This window comes from Mauremys mutica, chromosome 1 (genome assembly GCF_020497125.1).
Source record: "Mauremys mutica isolate MM-2020 ecotype Southern chromosome 1, ASM2049712v1, whole genome shotgun sequence".
Lineage (NCBI taxonomy): Eukaryota > Metazoa > Chordata > Testudines > Geoemydidae > Mauremys > Mauremys mutica.
This window is the reverse complement of record NC_059072.1, coordinates 204,016,855-204,036,118: the sequence shown is the minus strand read 5'-3', so window position 1 is coordinate 204,036,118 and position 19,264 is coordinate 204,016,855. Positions and strand designations below refer to the sequence as shown.

Here is a 19,264-nt window from a genome sequence, read left to right as displayed (position 1 = left end):
TATATGTGCAATGGAGGGATTTTTCTGGCCTTTGGCTCAAATATTCACCCTGCATGCTGTGGTGCAGGCAACCACCACAGAGCTGGTCTCTGTACAGGGGGCACACTCCCTGCACAGCCTGTCCAGTCCTGAAACCCACCATCCACAAAGTGTGGTGGTCATGGTGTTTGAAGTACCAGTCAGGCAATAGAATGACTTGTGAGGAAGGGGGAATGAGGACGTAGCTATCCCTCCTCAAGGAAGGGCTCTTGAGAGACTACCCAACAAAAGAATGGGTCAGAATTGCAGGGGGATGACTTGTTTTCCCTGCAATGCTTCTAGGACGACAGGACTTCCTGTTGTGTGCGTGAGGTGAATTTAGCAAGGGGGAAGATGTTCTATTACTGTGTCTGGGGTATGGTTCTTGGTGTCCTGAGGGGCTGTCTTGGAGGGACATGACTTTCTATGAGAAGATATTACACCTCCTTCCTTGCCAGCCTCTATCTCCACTTTATCCCAAATGCTTGTCTAAAGTAATCAGATCACACCCCTCCATGCCTTTCCTGCCCTCACTTGAATTGCTTCATTGTCCTCCTGTTTCCTACCACTTCAAATTAAACTCTCCATCATCCTGTTTAAATTCTGCATGTTCTTTCCCTGATCTCACTTCCTCATCCCATTCCCTTGATCCCAACACACTTACCTTATTGCTTCTATTAGTCTTCTTTCTTCTTCTCTTCTCCTCCTGCCGTGCCCTGTGCTTGGTACAGGATCCCACGTCCTCTCCTGGGTTGTCTCCTACTCCAAATCCCAATCTCTGCTCATTATCCCTTCCCTGAACTGGTAGCCTCTAGTTTGTGTTTGTCTGGTATTGTTTTGGGCCTGACTTCAGTGGGAGCAAGACTGGGCCTGTGGCTTGTTAAGCCTTTGTGGGTGGGAATGTCTGTCTTTCTGCTTGTTAAATGCTATGTGCATTTACAATGCTGCCACAAATAACCTGTAGTAATTGTAATATTTTGTGTGTGCGTGGATACCTAGGGGAGAAATATGTCCTCCAAGTGCTATAATGGTGCCTTTTTTATAGAAACTAATACATAGGGGTGGATTTTTGCCGAGTGTAAATTGGGATAATTCTTTTGGCTTCAATGTCTATTAATTCCTCTTTGGTCACGGTTTGTATTAATATATCAGGCTAATGAATGCAGCATGCTAATGCAGACATAGAATACAGCAGATATAGTATTCACAGAACATAGAGGCTTAGCAGACTAATTCCCAATGTGGCTTTCAACATCCCAACTCAAAATACATTTCAATCATGCTTCACTCTTAACTGCATTGAAATGTATCCTATAAAAATGGTATTCATGGTATTGCATAGCTGTGATCTTCAACCTACAAGTCGGAGACGCTGCCTCATAGTCATTGGTTGGTGATGATGAATCTCACAAAGAACCTCTGAGTGCTGGTGCTAGGAATGACAGAACTTTGGCAGCTTCAATCTCACTAGTAAACAGAGTTGGCTAAAAGTATCATGTCTTTGCCAGCGTGTATGGGCCAGCTGTGGCAAACAAAATCCGTCTGCCCGATGACAGAAGGATTGCTGATAGGGCCCTCACCCTGCAGTGTACCAAGAGAATGGCTGATGGGATGGCTGTGGCATAGGAAGAGAACAGTGTGTATTGTGAATGGCCTATAATGTTATGTCACGTACCCAGACTAAGGAACGTAGGAGAATAGAAATGAAATATCCCATCAGAAACAAAATTGCATGTGGTAAAGGGAGACTGAGCACTGCACTAGTGCAAGGGTTCAAGTTGCGCTATTTCAGTTTAGGCAGGATAGTGGAAAAGCCCTGTTATAGCTGTTTTTTTTTTTTTTAAATGTGAATTGTTCTAATATATTATAACTAAAGAAGCATCAGTGAAAAAGGCATTGACCTGGGAGTTAGGAGACCAGAGTTCTAATCCCAGCTCTGCCATTGACCTGTGTGTAACCATAGGCACGTCATTTCAATTCTCGGTGTGCCTCAGTTCCCCATCTGTAAATTAAGGATGATGATATTTTCCTGCATCTACAAAGATCTCTGAAAATGTAGATTTCAAAGTGCCCTACAGGGATTATTTCATAGTGCTTAAGATTTAGGCTCCAGTTCTGGAGACGTGTAACTTTTATGCACACGAGTATTCTCACTGAATGCAATGGGACCACTTCTGTGTACAGATACTAATGTGTAAGTGCTTGCAGGATCAGGGCATCAGTTTGTTTGGATTTCTGATACATTAGGGAGAAATGTGTCCAACAGACCTAACTGTTTTTTAGTTGACATGTAATATAAGAAACAGAGAAATTGCACAGTAAGAAACTTTTAAATAAAAACCTTGGAATGTTGCATTATTTTAGAAATGTGTAACATAGCCCCAAAATCACTTTGGTTGATATGTTGTTTCAGTACTGCCACCTCACTCTCCCAAAATTCAGCATATGCATTTGAAAGAGAAATATTTTGCATTTTTATATATAAAAATAGTGCTTTTTGGCCTCAGATCTCAAAGCCCCTACATATGTTAATTAAATACTTTTTCAAAATCTGTGTGAAACATTTAAGTATTGCTATCGGTTCTGATTCTCATTTACCCTAAAATCCCCTCTTCTGTGCCTTACACACACTAACATTTCCAGGGCAGTGGAAAAACTCACCTCTTCCCTCATGAAGACAAGGCCCAAATGCAAACCGGGTCTGAATTTTCAAAAGAATACTGAGTTAGGGCTAATGCCCCACTTGAGGTGCTTTTAGGGGGCATCTGATTTTCAGAGGTTGAGTGCTCAGCACTTTCTGATAAATCAAACCCCTTGAAAGCATCTCAAACACTAAGACTACCAAAATCACTTCTGAACATTCAGGCCACTAATGTTCGCAGGTGGGTAAACTTTGTGTTGTCAATATGTTGGGGATAATGATTTTTATTTAGGAAAAAAAAAATCTCTAACTCGGCTGCCAGCAGGTCTTGAAGTGCCATATCATAATCAATGTACACATGCTTAGGAAAAGAGGTACGTAAAGGATGTTGGCTGATTATTTGTTCTGTGCGACCTGTATTTAAAAGGGAGAGTGAAGTTACTGATTTGGTGCCTTTTGAAATAGTTTTCATAAAGAAGGGTGAAAAATAACACCAGCAATAGACAGGCAACTGGAAACAATCAGCAGGCTTGCAGCCAGCATGGGCAGAAGGAGTAAAATATACCCTCCAACCTTCTCCAAGACAGGGTTAGTTGGGCCATAAGGTAGTCGAAACTTTTGCTGAGAAAGCATAAGATTTCCCCAAAGATCTTTACAGTCTAGAATTCTATTCTTTATTGTTCGAGTGCCTTTATTTACATATATTTATTTATTTTAAATACAATGTGGCAAATTCAAGACTTGGACTAGTTTTTCTGAAAATAACTCACCACTTGGGAGGAGAATGAAGGGTGTTAATCTCTGATCCTTGGCTGAATTTCCGATAGTTTTTTACTTCTCCATTCCTAAGAATAAGTGCAGTGTTTCCTAAGAAATAATTCATATTCACAGTGTTACTCCCTGTATAAAACTACAGTGCACAACTAATCTCTAAAAGGAAAAAGTTGTCCTAAAAAAAAAAAAAAAAAAAAAAAAAAAAAAAACCTAGCAGACTCTGCAGTACCTAGTGTACATGGACTTGAATGCTAAGTAAAATGTTGAAAGAATTTAATTTTTTTTCCCCCTCCCTGAAATATATTTAAGAAAACTCTTGGCTAAATCTTTTACAGATGGTAGACAGCTTAATTGCTGTGGTAAACTTGTCTGACATTTTTGGAAAACGTTGGGTGCTAGAATAACCTGTAGAACCCAGCAATAACAGGTTTCAACTCGTACAAAGACACGCACGTGTTTTAGAGTCCTGGCTTTTCCCCTAAAGTTTCATTCAGGGGGTGTGATTGGGTTTTTTCCTCTCTTCTTTTTTTCACTTAAGTCCTTTTAACCAGCATGAAAATTGTACATATATTATTTGGACAGCAAATCAGAGACCCTAAATGCAGTGAATGAGGGTACAGTATTCCCTGTACTGTATAAAATATCTTCCTGGAAAGCTTTATGCTGGACAGCCCTCTTAAAAAAAAAAAATCACATGTTAATAAAACAGCAATTCAGGTGTGTTATTACTCTGTACTCCTAGTTCAGTTACCGGATAAACATCAAAATGAAGGCACATAGTATTCCGTTCTCAGTTCATTGTTGTATGGCTGAATCCTTTGTGTGTCACCAAGACACAAGTCATGCATTGGTTTGGTTTGTTATGCAATATCATGGTATTTCTACACTGAAATGTCTATTCAGGGCTAAGTAATGAACAAGCTCTTTACTGGTCATCTGGGTGTCAGCAGAGAGAAGAGTGGGGGGGAATCTCCAAGGCAGCACTACATTCAGGCTTTATTCCTTTTTCCACGTATGCCTTTTCTCAGCAAGCACTTGATGAAAATAGTTCTAAGTTCCTATCCATAATCACATTCTAGCCCCCTCTATGAAGAGTAACGACTGGCACAATAAAACAATTCTTATCTCATAGAATGCTGCTACTGTGCATATTGCATGCTAGTCCTCACAAACAGACAGAAAATTGCTTAGGGTTTCGTTGTTAGGATGATCTAAAATGTGCTTTTCACTGTTTTTGAATTGTGCTTAATTGTGTAGTGCCTGATAATACAGTTATTGCTTTGTGGTAGTTTAGACAAATATTTTGTATTTATATGCAACCTTTCATCAGAATCTTACAGCACTGGAAAAAAGTAATAATTAAATGTTTCTTTTTTTTAAAAAGAAATCTTATTCCTCAGAAATGATCCAATAAATTGCAGTAACAACTACATTAAGTAACTCATTATGAGTTCTTTTTATTTGCCTTCTGGCTTTTTAGCCTTCCATGATCATATTTTCAAGCTTTTTTTCCTGTAACCACAAGGCATAGAAATGCATTTAAAAGAAATTGGAGTGTCAAGTGATCTCTCATGACTGGGACCTTAAGAAAACCCCCCAAATATCATGAAACTCATGATAAAATGTCAAGAATCTGCAACACTGACTATATAACGCAAGTTCCATATTCAGTGTGGTGGAGACCAGTACTGAGGCAAGACCTGGCGTGGCACTTCCCATGAAGGATATGACTACATTGTGTCTGGTAGCACACTTCCCAGTTTGAGTAGACACACGTGCCCCAGCTCTGCTTGCCCCAGCATGCTAAAAATAGCAGGGTAGCTATGGTAGTTCAGGCCGTGGCTTGAGCTAGCTGCTAAAGTATGTAACCAAGGTATCCAGGCAAATTTGTACTTGGGCGGTTGGCCTGAGCTGTGGCTATTTAATGATCTCTCTGGGTAAAGAGAGGGTTTGTGTGAGACCAGAGAAGAGAGTGTGGATGACAAGGAGCCGGTGGGACTATGCAGAAGTAGATAGGGAGAGGGTCTGAAAAGGAACAAGCAAGTTAGGAGCCACCAGAGCACCTAGTACCACTGGATCCACTGACACAGATGAGGCAGTGGTGCCAGCTTACCCCACCCCTCTGGATGATTACAGCCAGTACCAACTCTGCTAAGAGAGATGTCTGACACTCTCCAGATCCTGCTGGAGGAGGTTCAAGATCCTACACAAGCTGCTGGATGTTCTCCAGTCAGTTGCTCCCTATTAACGAGGCTGTTTTGGAAGCTGCTCAGGACATGTGTTGCACACCCATTATCTGTGACCTTACCCCACCCCCAAGAAGGCTGGAAAGAAAGATTTCATTATCCCTAAGGAGGCAAAATGTGCATTGTGTGGAAAAAATACTTTCGTTTGTTTGTTTGTTAAATCTGCTGCCTATTAATTTTAATTTGGTGACCCCTAGTTCTAATCCCATCCCTGAATGTGGATGACTGGTTTGCAGCTCTTGATCTAAAGGATGCCTGTTTTCATACAGATATCCACCTGGTGCATAGGGCATCCCTGCATTTTATGGTGGGTTTAGAGCACTTCCAGTACAGAGTGCTCCCCTTTAGCCTTTCCATAACACCAAGGCCTTTTACAAAGGTCATGATTATAGTAACAACACACGTGTGCCATCAGAGCTACTGTTTGTTACCTTTTCTGGTTGATTGCTACCTACATGTCTTGATACATTCACCATCCTGCTCAATCTTTGCCTCTCTTTAAATCTTAAAGTAAACCCAGGAAAGTCCACTTTACGCCTCTTCCCCCACCCCCACCCCCAGTGACTATACAATTGATAGGAGCAGTCCTGGACTCAAGGGTGGCCAGGGCCTAGTTGCCACAGCACAGATTCCTAGTGATGAAAGAATTCAGCATCCACCTTAGACTCAGCTGTTAAATGACAGTCCAGTCCTGCTTGGCCCTCCTAGGTCACATGGTATTGTGCACATATGTGATCACCCCCTTCACCAGACTTAACTTGAGCAGCTTCCAGGCCTGGCTGAGGAAGGCCTTCATCCTAAACATGGACTCTTTGGAAAAAAGTGTCTCACTTCTGCCTAACATCTGGGCATCTTTCCCCTGATGGGAGAAGAGAGACAATGTTTGTGTGGGGTTCCCTTTGTACCCATTGCACTGACAAGAACCCTCATCACAGATCCCTTTTAGGCTGGGGAGTGCACTGAATGCTCACGTAGCTCAGGGTTCCTGGACTCCACAGCAGTCTATGCTTCACGTCCATCTCCTTGAGTTTCAAGCAGTATACAGAACATGCGAACAATTCTTGCCTTTCAACTGATCCACTCCTGTCCAGGTCAGGTCGCACAACATGTCCACTGTTTATCTAAACAAATAGAGGGGCACAAGGTCTGCACCTCTCTGCAAGGAGGTGATAAAACTTTGCAATTGGTGCATCCAACATCAGATCGCCCTCTTTGCAGTGTGCATACCGGGGGTAATGAACTCTCGAGCAAACAGCCTTAGCAAGCATTTTCACAAGGACCATGAATGGGAGCTCCATTTGTCTGTGATCCGGTAGATATTTATCACTGGGGATTCCCATCTTGGGATCTCCTCTGTCACTCATGCAAACAGCAAGCACCTGGCTCATTGCTCTTGGGACACACGTGAATGCTGCTCCACAGGGGATGCCTTCCTAATGAAATGGTCAGACTCATTGATGTATGGCTTCCCTCCTACTGCACATCCTCAAAAATCAAGATGGATTAGGTGACAGTAATATCAATGGTTCCTTGATGGCTGATACAGTTCTGGTCCACGCTGGCTCTACAGAGGGCCTCCCATCCATGCATTCACTACTAGATATTTCCAAACCTACTGTCACAGAATGGGCATAATCAAGCATCCCAACCTGGCACCATCCATCCGACAGCCTAGATTTTCGATAGGCATTGGACTTAGTGAAATCCTGCTTGAAGGAGGTCCAAGCCATCCTCAATAGCAGGAAGCCCTCTACAAGGAGGAGTTACGCTGCCAAATGGAAGCACTTTTCCCTGTGATGCCATGAGCATCCAGAGGGGGCTGGAATTCCCTTTATCCTGGACTATCTCCTCTTGTTGAAAATTTCAAGCCTCTCAGTTCATTGTGAGTGCATTTAGCAGCTAATACTTTCCATTGCCTGGTGGGAAAACTGGCTCCATTTTCATCCATGCCACAGCAGTAAAATTCTTTAAAAGGCATAGTGTGTCAAGGCTGGTGCCAGCTTGGGATCTCAACCTGGTGCTCTCTGCCTTACTGAAACACCAGTTAAGCCCTTGGCCTCCTGCCAGGGCCGGCTCTACAGTTTTCGCCGCCCCAATCAGCATGCCGAATTGCCGCCCCGGGCGGCGGGGGCAGTCCGTGTGCCCTTAGGTGGCGGCAATTCGGCGGCAGCGTCTATGTTTAGCTGAAGCCGCCCTGGACAGCTAAACATAGAAGCTGCCACGGAATTGCCCTCACCACGGAAACGCGCCTGCTGCCCTAAGGGCACACGGACTGTATCCGCCCCCCGGGGCGGCAATTCGGCGCGCTGCTTGGGGGCAAAACAGGGACTGCCGCCCCTTGCAGAATGCCGCCCCAAGCACCAGCTTGGAATGCTGGTGTCTGGAGCCGGCCCTGCCTCCTGCTCCCTATTGCACTTAGCCATGAGGAAGGATATCTACACTGATAGTACCGTGGCTGTAAGGCAAACTTGGGCTGTAGGGCAGACCCATCTTTCACAGAGACAAAGTATCCCTCAGACTGCATCCCAAGTTCAGTCCCAACGTTCTCGCTGATATATATTTTTTAAATTTAAATCAGACAGTCATCTTATCCGTATTTTACCCAACGGCACACAAGACTAAGGAAGAGGTGAAGCTCCACTCCCTGGATGTGCGTAGAACTCTAGTTTTCTAGCTGGGTAGGACACAGGCCTTTAGGGGGTCGCCATGTCTCTTCCATCCTCCTGTGGAACATGGAGATGAAGCCTTCATCTCCATAGCAGGGAGGCAGTATCCTCCAGAGACTTTCAAAATAGATTTCCAGTTGCATCCTACTCTGTTACAAAAGGGTTGGAGTTCATCCTCCATCGGGGCTCATTTGACAATCACATAGGTGGCCTCAATGGCATTCCTGCAAGGGGTCCTACTCTGAGATATGTATAGTAGCAACCTGGAGTTCCATCCACACATGTACCAGGCACTATTTGCTGATTCAAAACTCAGTGAAGGATGCTTCTTTCAGGTCAGCAATACTCCAAACTGTGGTACAGAGCTCTTCCTCACCCACCTCTTTATAATACTCGTAAGAAGAACATCATAAGAACAGCCCTACTGGGTGAGACCAAAGTTTCATCTAGCCCAGTATCCTGTCTTTCGACAGTGACCAATGCCAGGTGCCCCAGAGGGAATGAACAGAACAGGCAATCATCAAGTGATCCATCCCCTGTCATCTATTCCCAGCTTCTGGCAAACAGACTAGGGACACCATCCCTGCCCATTTTGTCTAATAGCCATTGATGAACCTATCCTCCATGAATTTATCTGTTCTTTTTTTGTACCCTGTTAGGCTTGGCCTTTGCAACATCTTCTGGCAAGGAGTTCCACAGGTTGACTGTGCATTGTGCGAAGAAATACTTCCTTTTGTTTGTTTTTAAACCTGCTGCCTATTAAACCCACTGCCCATGGGACCAGCACTTAAAGGTAAGTAACCTTCCTTCCTTAATCTGAAGCGGTTCTTTGAGATGTGTGGTCCTGTGGATGTTATGGGACTCATCCTCTTTCCACACTGCTCAGACCCTTGCGTGATTTGTGGTAGAGTAGGAACTGGAAAGGTGGTTGGTCTGTCACTACTAATGCCCTTGGTTTGCAGCACAAGGAGGTGTAAGGGCACAGGTGTAGACCATTGGACACTGCTATGGAAGAATTTCTGGTCCTAGGCACATGGAGCACATGCAGAGTGCAGATCTGTAGAGACCCTACATCTCCAAGAACTCCAGTTACTATAAGGGTAATATTCTTTTTTGGGTGGAGAGCTGACATAGCTTAGAGTACCAGGGAGGGCCCCCTCTACAGTGCCACCTACAGAGGTGGTTTTGGAAATCCCTGTGAAACTTGGGTGAAGAACCTTGTGATCCCTGCACTGAGGGGCAAAGGAATATTGAGCTGTTTGTCCTGAGGAGGGTCAACAGTGACTTCTGGAGCCCTGCACTGCAGGGTGAAGGCTATAGCCTGGATACTGCCAAGAATGAATTGTAGGGTGGGGGTTCCCCCCCCCCACTCTGTTTACCCCAGAAGGTGAGGACTCTTTGCCAGAGGGCTAAATTGCAAATCATGCCTCAGTTTCCCTTTGAAAGCTGGTAGCAATGCATCAGAATGCATGCTGGGGAAGGTAAGATGCTTCTCGAGGACTATTTGGCACCATATTTGTGGAAAGCTGTGTTTGAAAGATGAAACCACCTTGCTTTTGGTTTTATGGGCTAATTTCTGAAGTGGTTTGTCTTTACATATGGCTATAAATGTAACTGTACAACCTTTTATAAAATTTCTTATTGTTTTAGTGACGTAACTCTGAAAGGGGTAAATCCAGCTCTTAGTGACAGAGCTCCCTCATCTTTGCACCCCCCCCCCCCCCCCGAAGCAGAACCAGCCTAGTTCTGTTAAATTAGTGATGGGAAGGGTATACACAGCAGTGCTGCATCTGGGGGTGCTGGAAGTATGGCAGCACCCCATGGTTTCACATAATAATAGCAGCCGAATGCATGGCTTCCACCATATAGAGGGTATACAGTTTTATTTAACGGCTTTCAACACCCCCACTATAAAAATTGTTCCAGCGTCCCTGGGTATGCAGGGGTTGAGTGCCACCTCTGCAGAGATGAACGGAAGCAAACCATGGAAAGGGCAGGGGTTCCAGTGCTATGTGCACTCTCCAGTCCTCTCTCTCATTGTTTTCGGCCAGCTTCTTTCTCCCACTTCCTTCTAAGTTTCCCTGCAGGGATGTGCAATTCACCGCTCTCTACTCAGGCTGGGTGATGGGTCTTTGGATTCCATCTGAAGTGTTCTAAGCACTCTGTATAAGGATGAGAGAACTAAATCCCTGCCCTGAGGGGATCTCAAGCTGTGTAGGCAGTGGATGTGTGAGATGCAAAGTGATTGAGAAGAAAAGGTGTAGTGTCAATGAGACTACCCACTTGAGTAAAGGACTTGTGTAAGCGGTTGCAGGATCAGGGTCTTGATCCTGACAAATTTTAAACTTCACACCATTGTTAGTGTTACTCACAGAATCAAGCCATATGTATCTTAAGAAGTGCAGAGCTGTATTTTTAACCATTGTCCTTGTTGATAAAATGTACAGTGAATTGCTTGACCACACTTTGGTTCGTTATACTCAAGAAATCAAATAACCAATGTCAGTCAGGTTTATTGCTATAAGGCAATAATATAGTTCAGGGAAAAAAGTTCTGTACGATACCAGTCTCTGGGAAGCTATCTCATGCAGTGATGTTGTACTCGCCTTACACAGAAAGTGTGCTCCCGAAGTTGCACATTTCACACATCGGTTTTGTCCCAATTTCCTAACTCATTGTTCTCTTCCTTCCTTATCTTTGTTCTGGATACTAGCATTCCAGGTACTCGCCCTTGAAGGTACCTCCCCCAGCTTGTACTAAGACGTAGAACAAATGTATCTTGGTTTGCTTGTGTGGTTTAAAGTTTCCTATTTGCTCATGCCAAATGCTTGTTTCAGCTAATGTAAGGTGTTATGGGATACTTAACGTAAGAGAACAGTATTATAGTAAAGGTATAGCCCAATTTAGCCTATATAACTGCCATACTATTTGTGCTTAATGCATACTAATGTACATGGGGTGTGTATGATACATATTAATAACATATTATGCTAGCCAGAATATATTGGTCAACCTCCTTTATGGCAAACTTATTGTTACCCAGACTTTTGAATCATGTATGTTTTTGTTTCTTTAATTCTTAACATTCACTTTTGGCTAGCTCTTACTGCTAGTTACACCTTTTCCTGGTGTAACTGCAAGCAGAATTTGACCAATTCTCTCTCGCTCTCTCATATATTTATTTATTTATTTATTCTGGCTCTCCTCTCTTGGCTTGCCTTGTATAACCTCCATTTTGACCCCCAAAGCATTGATTTATATAGGTTAGTCATGGATCCCATTCACCTGCTCGCATTATCCAATTACAGACGATGGAAAACTGCAGTCAGCAAGCTTTCTCTATAAACCATGTATCACGAGCAGGATAAATTTGCTCTTGTGCATGTCTAGGAAAATGAGTCTCTAATACAATAATCACCTTTTTTATTTCCAAGGCTTTTAAAAGCCAGACAGCTATCAAAGCATCTTTAAAGTCTCTTCACAAGAGGATTTGTAACAATAAATTAGCTGCTGCCTCCGAGTTGAGTGATGTCCCAGGAATGCTCCCATGTGTGAAACAAATATTTCTGTTTGTACCTGTCACTTGCTGCATTTAGCCTTGCTATCCCTGTGGGCAAAAGGAACTTGCTGATGAGCATGGCTAGTGCACAATGAAAATAACTTCTCCATCTCAGCCACTTAATCATCTGAACTGGATTCTGCTCCTACTGAAGTCAAAGGGGAAACATCCACTGATTTCAACAGGAGTAGGCTAAAGCCTCTTCTTCAGAGACAATACGACTGGCGAACAAACTTCTTGACTGGATATACATCTCCTGCTAATCCCCTTCCCTTGTCCCAGTCCCCAGCATACCTGAAAACTAGTTAATGAGCCTCTGTTTAAGCATTTAATTTTTATTTCTATCACAATCACTGCTGAATGCAGGGGAGTTGGTGCTATTCAGCATTACTCTAATTCTTCTGAATGTTAGTGTTAGCAGATAGTACTAGCCTACCCAAAGGAGGCAAGGTGAGGACCCTTGGCCACTGTAGCAGTACTGGCATAGCTGGGGTTGGAGGGTGCAGGTTATAGCCATGAAAGGGTGCAGAGCTGCTTCTCCAGCATTCCCTCTACCAGAAAATCCTAGAAAGAGCAGCTGCCTGAATCTGCTGGAATTGCTCATGAGTTCCTACAGCAGTATGGGCCATCCCCGTGCCTCCCACAGCACAAGCTATGGCCTAAAGCCACATCCTAGCTTTGAAATGCTGGGTGAAATCCTGGCACCATTTTAAAGTCAATGGGGCTGGGATTTCACCCACCATCTCTACAGTAATAGAAATCTTTCCAATTGTGGTGTCTCTTTTCTTTATAGATAAGTAAAAAAAGGGGAAACGTTTCTTTTCCATCTGCAGAACAATATTAGGATGGTATATGGGAGAAAATACATTTACCCATCACTATAAAGCAAAGGAAGGCATGAAACAGTCTTCCACTATTCATAGTCCCTCCCTGGTGCAACTTTTTTTTTAGCAAGTTTCTTACTGTAAATGTAATGATTATCGAACCCTGTGAATTATACCATCCACAGCGGAACATCTGGCAGAGAATTCTCTTGGAGGGAATGACAATTCTTTGGTCCCAAATTTACACAATAACAGAATTTTAATGAATGTGTTTGATCATTTGGAGACTTTTTTTTATCCCTGCAAAAAGAAACAGCATGTATTTCTGAGTAGATGAACCAGATTCACCATGCATTTGTAAGTTTGAGTTTATGGGCTTGGTCCATGTAATTCATTTTATTGATGCTGTTTTAATAGAATCACAGTAAAAATCTGAAGTACAAACATGTAGAAGTCTCTTTTAAACAGAATCCTGCTGAAAAACAAAAAGAAATGTGAAAAAACTACCTAGCTCTTAAAATGTTACATGAAGATGGAGAAGGCAGCTTCTCTGCCTCTCTTCCTCTGGTAACATGGGAGAAAATAGATCTAAGTGCTTGTTGAGTGTTGGTTGATAAGGTCAAAGGTTAAACAAGACTTCATGGCACTCTGGGATCATGCTGCTTCCTGCAGAGAGGGGGGGGGGGAACCTAGAGTGCTTAGCCCAGATTTCCTCTTGTGATGACCTCTGGTCCTTCACTTTTTTTCTTATGGGCTCACTGACGTACAACAGTCCCTTTTTTACTTCAGTGGTTCAGTTCACACACAGCACAAGTAAGCAGTGCATTCAGGTAGTAGAAACATGAGCTCCACTGATAGGCTTATGCAATCTTTACAGACAACAACTTTACTCTCACTTGTTTTCAAATATTTGGCTCTAGAATTGAGAGAGATGAGGTAACTCAGATATCTCAATTATGGGGCTGTAGTAGCTCTGGGAAATGACCAGTATTTGCTGGAGGCTGGAGCAGGCAGATTTGATTTTGGATTAGCAGATGATTGAATCATATAAAAAGACTAACTTGGCTGCCATTATATTTTATGTGAACTTCCTGCTCCTGAAAGGTGCCAGCTTGACCTCCCTGGAGACTGCAGTGCTCTGCTGATGGAGATAGCACTGGACAATGGCACTGCAAATTTGTCTCTGCTGCTTAATCTGTGACCTGCAGTGACCAGCTCTGGCCATGGAAGATGTGTAGGCAGCTCAGTTTTCTTGGCTTCTTTGCTCAGTTTGCCACTGATGTTGCTAATTACTGTTGATTATTTTTGTGATGTGTACACACGTCCACTGGGAACTTGATGGAGGCCACCAAACTCATTTCACATAAGTCACCAACCAATCCTCAGATGGTAACAACTGCCAGTCATAAGACCTGGGCTGGATTTGAACCAATAACGTTATATTCTTTTTATACTATGTTCCGTTTAGTAAAAGATTTTTGATGCTAGAAGAAGTCAATTAAAATATATAGTGGTATAGATAGGAACAATATTTTTTTTCCTTTTAGAAACTAAGGAATGAGAAGTTTTATAGTAGCTTAACCAATTTTTCACATCTTGTGTCCTAGATCCTATAATTGAATAAAATATCTATTCCTTTTTTCTTTTCATAAAGGATAACTTGCACAGAGATAACCTCCAGACTCAAACTCTGGGTTGTAGGTGCATTACCAAAACAGATTTGATTTAATCTGTAAAATACAAACCTTGCACGGGTGATGATTATACCTAGCTCTATAGGGTGCTTTTCATCAGTAGAGCTTAAACCGCTTTTCAAAGGAGGTTAGTGTAGTCATCCCCATTTTACAAATGAGGAAACTGAGTCGGGGTGAAGTGATTTGCCCAAGGCCCAGCAGGCCAGTGTCAGAGCCAGGAACAGAACCCAAGCCTGTTCTGTGCTCTAACCACTAGACAACACTGCTTCCTGTTATAATAATGCTATAGTTACTGTTGTATGTATACTGCAGGCACCATTCTCACTTACTGTATATTAATTGTTTAGTGTTGTTTACAACCTCTCTTCTGGTTGCTTTTCTTAGGATGCTTATGCTTCTTGCGAAAGCCAATTACAGACAGACCACAGAACACTCCAGTCTCTGTGGTTATGAGATATCTAGATGCCTCAGAAATAGGATGTGAATCTGTAAGCTTTGTTTCTTGGAAGGAGCTGCGTTCATCAGCACACTTTGATCAACACTTGATTGCGCAACAAAAGATGAAGGAAGAATGAGTGAGGTCAGTTGCTTTAAAGAATTATATATTAACATTTTAATTTGCCTGCCTCTGAAGGTGGGTTTAACTTTAACTGGAACAGAACGGGTTGTGCAATGTGCAGAACTGAATGTATGTTTCATGAAAGCCTATCACTAAAGAGACAACAGTACACTGTGTTGAATTCCCATGCAAAACTCTGGCCAAAATAAGCATGCTTGTGAGTTCTTTTACTAGTCACTTTTCTACAGTGTTGGACACTTCCTTTTGCTTTTAACCTCCATCTCTTTCTTGCTTGTAAGCTGCACATTCACTGCAGTCCATGCTCCAGGTTACTGTGCCCCAGTGATGAGTAATAGCAAGGTGAAAGAGTTCTATGCTTGCCAATCTAGTCTGGGAAAGCTCCTTTCACTTTTTATAATCTCTGGTCCTTGTGCATGCATCACTCCTGTTGAAGTGGATGGGAGTTTTGTATATGGAAGCACAGTAAGATCCAACCCTTGGTGCTGTGGTTATACTACGTATGAGCACGCTTAACAGAGAAAGGGGGATATGTAGTGAATTAATTTTTATGCCAGAGCCCAGGTTGCATTTTCTAATCGTATGCAATGTCCTAGGAAATAAGTGATTCCACGTGGATTTCTTACAATACTGTCCTGTTATCAAATTGTTACATCTGGAGTTTTACAAGTGGTTCTTTCTTTCTCATAAAAACAGGCCTATGCTAAATGAACAGAAACCCCCTAATGGAGATCAGGGCGCCATTGTAGTAGGCACTGTACAAACACACAAAAGGTGAACGGGCTGCTAAGAGGGAGTTTCACAAGGGAGTTTGGAAGGGGAGTGAGAAGGAGGCAAGGGCCCCTTGCTGTTTTTCTTAAAACTATAACCAAACTACATTCAAAACTTCTTGATTTAAACAAAACCCTTTCATTAACTAGGAGACAATGCAGGCAGAAGCGAAGCAGCAGAGTGGTGGCTATCCAGTTTATTGCACTGAGTGCTGCATGTATGATTACCTGCCCTGTGGGCAGGTGGCGTGTATGTGCATTCGGTGCAAGGAGCTCCTGGCCCTCAGAGACCGCGTACGGGATTTGGAGGCCAGGGTGGTGGAACTGGAGGAGCTAAGGGAGGCAGGGAGATATGTTGATGAGGCTTTCCGGGACACTGTAGAATTGTCCCACCTCCGGTCAGACAGCCCCTGCGCTGTTGAGGAGGATGAAAGGCTCAGGGAAGCAGAGCAGTCAACGGGAGCAGAGGGAAACCTTCCCATAGTTGAGACCCTCCTTGCAGATGGTTTTAGGGTATCCTCTCGCACTGAGGTTACCTCTCCGGGGAGGGAACTCCAGTCACTAGGAAAAGGCAGGTGTTAGTAATGGGAGATTCAATCATTAGAAACATAGCTGAGTTTGTGATGACTGAGAGAACCGTATGGTGACTTGCTTGTCTGGTGCAAAGGATTTCTCGAGGCATCTGGATAGACTTATGTGTAGTGCCGGGGAGAAGCCAGTGGTCGTGGTACATGTTAGGTACCAATGACATAGGGAAGAGTAGGAGAGATGTCCTGGAGGCCAAATTTAGGCTGCTAGGGAAGAAACTGAAATCCAGGACCTCTATGGTGGCATTCTCAGAAATGCTCCCAGTTCCACGTGCAGGGCCAGGTAGGCAGGCAGAGCTTCAGCGTGGCATTTAATTTCAGAAAGGGGAACTATGCAAAAATGCAGGGGTTAGTTAAACAGAAATTAAAAGGTACAGTGACTAAAGTGAAATCCCTGCAAGCTGCATGGGCACTTTTTAAAGACACCGTAATAGAGGCCCGACTTATATATATACCCCAAATTAAGAAATACAGTAAAAGAACTAAAAAAGAGCCACCGTGGCTTAACCACCATGTAAAAGAAGCAGTGAGAGATAAAAAGACTTCCTTTAAAAAGTGGAAGTCAAATCTTAGTGAGGTAAATAGAAAGGAGCATAAGCACTGCCAAATTAAGTGTAAAAATGTAATAAGAAAAGCCAAAGAGGAGTTTGAAGAACAGCTAGCCAAAAACTGAAAAGGTAATAAAAAAACATTTTGTTAAGTACATCAGAAGCAGGAAGCCTGCTAAACAACCAGGGGGCCCCTGGATGATCGAGATACAAAAGGAGCGCTTAAAGATGATAAAGTCATTACAGAGAAACTAAATTGATTCTTTGCTTCAGTCTTCACGGCTGAGGATGTTAAGAAGGTTCCCAAACCTGAGCCAGCTTTTGTAGGTGACAAATCTGAGGAACTGTCACAGATTGAGGTGTCACTAGAGGAGGTTTTGGAATTAACTGATAAATTTAACATTAACAAGTCACCGGGACTGGATGGCATTTACCCAAGAGTTCTGAAAGAACTCAAATGTGAAATTGCGGAACTACTAACTATGGTTTGTAACCTGTCCTTTAAATTGGCTTCTGTACCCAATGACTGGAAGATAGCTAATGTAATGCCAATATTTAAAAAGGGCTCCAGTGGTGATCCTGGCAATTACAGACTGGTAAGTCTAACATTAGTACAGGGCAAATTAGTTGAAACAATAGTAAAGAATAAAATTGTCAGACATTTAGAAGAACATAAATTGTTGGGCAAAAGTCAACATGGTTTCTGTAAAGGGAAATTGTGTCTTACTAATCTATTAGAGTTCTTTGAAGGGGTCAACAAACATGTGGACAAGGGGGATCAGGTGGACACAGTGTACTTAGATTTCCAGAAAGCCTTTGACAAGATCCTTCACCAAAGGCTCTTACGTATATTAAGTTGTAATGGGATAAGAGGGAAGGTCCTTTTCATGGATTGAGAATTGGTTAAAAGACAGGGAACAAAGGGTAGGAATTAATGGTAAATTCTCAGAATGGAGAGGGGTAACTAGTAGTGTTCCCCAAGGGTCAGTCCTAGGACCAATCCTATTCAACTTATTCATAAATGATCTGGAGAAAGGGGTAAAAAGTGAGGTGGCAAAGTTGGCAGATGATACTAAACTGCTCAAGATAGTTAAGACCAAAGCAGACTGTGAAGAACTTCAAAAAGATGTCACAGAACTAAGTGTTTGGGCAACAAAAAGGCAAATGAAATTTAATGTGGATAAATATAAAGTAATGCACATTGGGGAAAAAATAACCTCAACTATACATACTATATGATCACTTGATCATTACCTGTTAGGTTCACTCCCTCTGGGGCACCTGGCTTTGGCCACTGTCAGCAGACAGGATACTGGGCTAGATGGACCTTTGGTCTGACCCAGTACGGCCATTCTTATGTGATCTCTGTCCTGATGTGCTTATAATCTAAATGGACAAAGGGAGGGGAAGGAGACCACAGAGCGATGAAGTGACTTGCCTGTGATTAGTGCCAGAGCCAGGGTTCCTGAGTTTCAAGCCCTGCTGCCCATCTAACTTCTGTGGCAGTTTTGCTATTAGAAAGCATGGGGAATCTGAAATTTTCCAAGCTAATTCTTTCAGTTGTACTGTGATATATGATCTGAGTGGTTTTCTCTCAGGGAATATCGTTCAAGTGGCAGCCTGTACTAAGACTGGGTAAAAGCCCTACACACTGAATGGGAATACTGAAATGGTGGCAGATTTTTTTTTCTAGAAGCCTTTTCATTTATATATTCTTAACTAAATATTCACTAGGCATCTTAGGGGCAAATCCTAAAGTTCTCTGGAATGATATGCAAAGACCCAAAGTAGCAGGATCTATGTTTATGTACGATAAGGGGACTAACCTGTGGAAAACCCTGTAAGGGGAAATGTCTACACCTTTGTACTCTGTGGAAGTGACACCCATTGATCGAGTCTGGCTGCCCCTCTGCATAATGTTGTCTTTGAATGGGAGCATGAGCAATGGATCCTTGTATGGTGCAAAGTCTCACTGCCTGTAGCAGAAGCAGCTGGCCCCATCCATTACTTCTTCCTCTCTTTTAATGGAAGTTGGGGCTGAGGGTTTCTTTCCTTAATGCTACTGTGTTGTAGCTTGTTTTCAAATGAACAAAACCATCTTACTTCCGCTTTGCTTGTGAGTTCAGGAGTGGACCTTAGTGTTCGCTAACAAAATGCTAGAGCTTTTGTTTAAAGAGACATGACTGATTTCTTTCTATACTCCATAAACCATGGAAATTCCCTTTAACTAGAATTCCAATAAATGTCTTGTTGGAAACATTCTTTCACAAAGTTGTAATCACTTTGAAATCTCTATAATAGACCATTACATTTTAGAGAGAGGCAAACATTTATTCATCACGGGCATTAAGTGGCTCAGC

The 19,264-nt window shown here is 42.8% G+C and overlaps 1 long non-coding RNA gene across 1 annotated transcript in view; it reads left to right on the top strand.

Moving 5' to 3' along the window:
- The first annotated feature begins 9,013 nt into the window (after positions 1-9,013).
- Positions 9,014-19,264, top strand: part of LOC123352399 — a 73,686-nt gene continuing 63,435 nt past the window's right edge. Inside the window, exons 1-2 of the long non-coding RNA XR_006574163.1 lie at positions 9,014-9,138; positions 14,807-15,002. This is a non-coding gene — a long non-coding RNA (uncharacterized LOC123352399). The remainder of the gene's footprint in view (positions 9,139-14,806; positions 15,003-19,264) is intronic.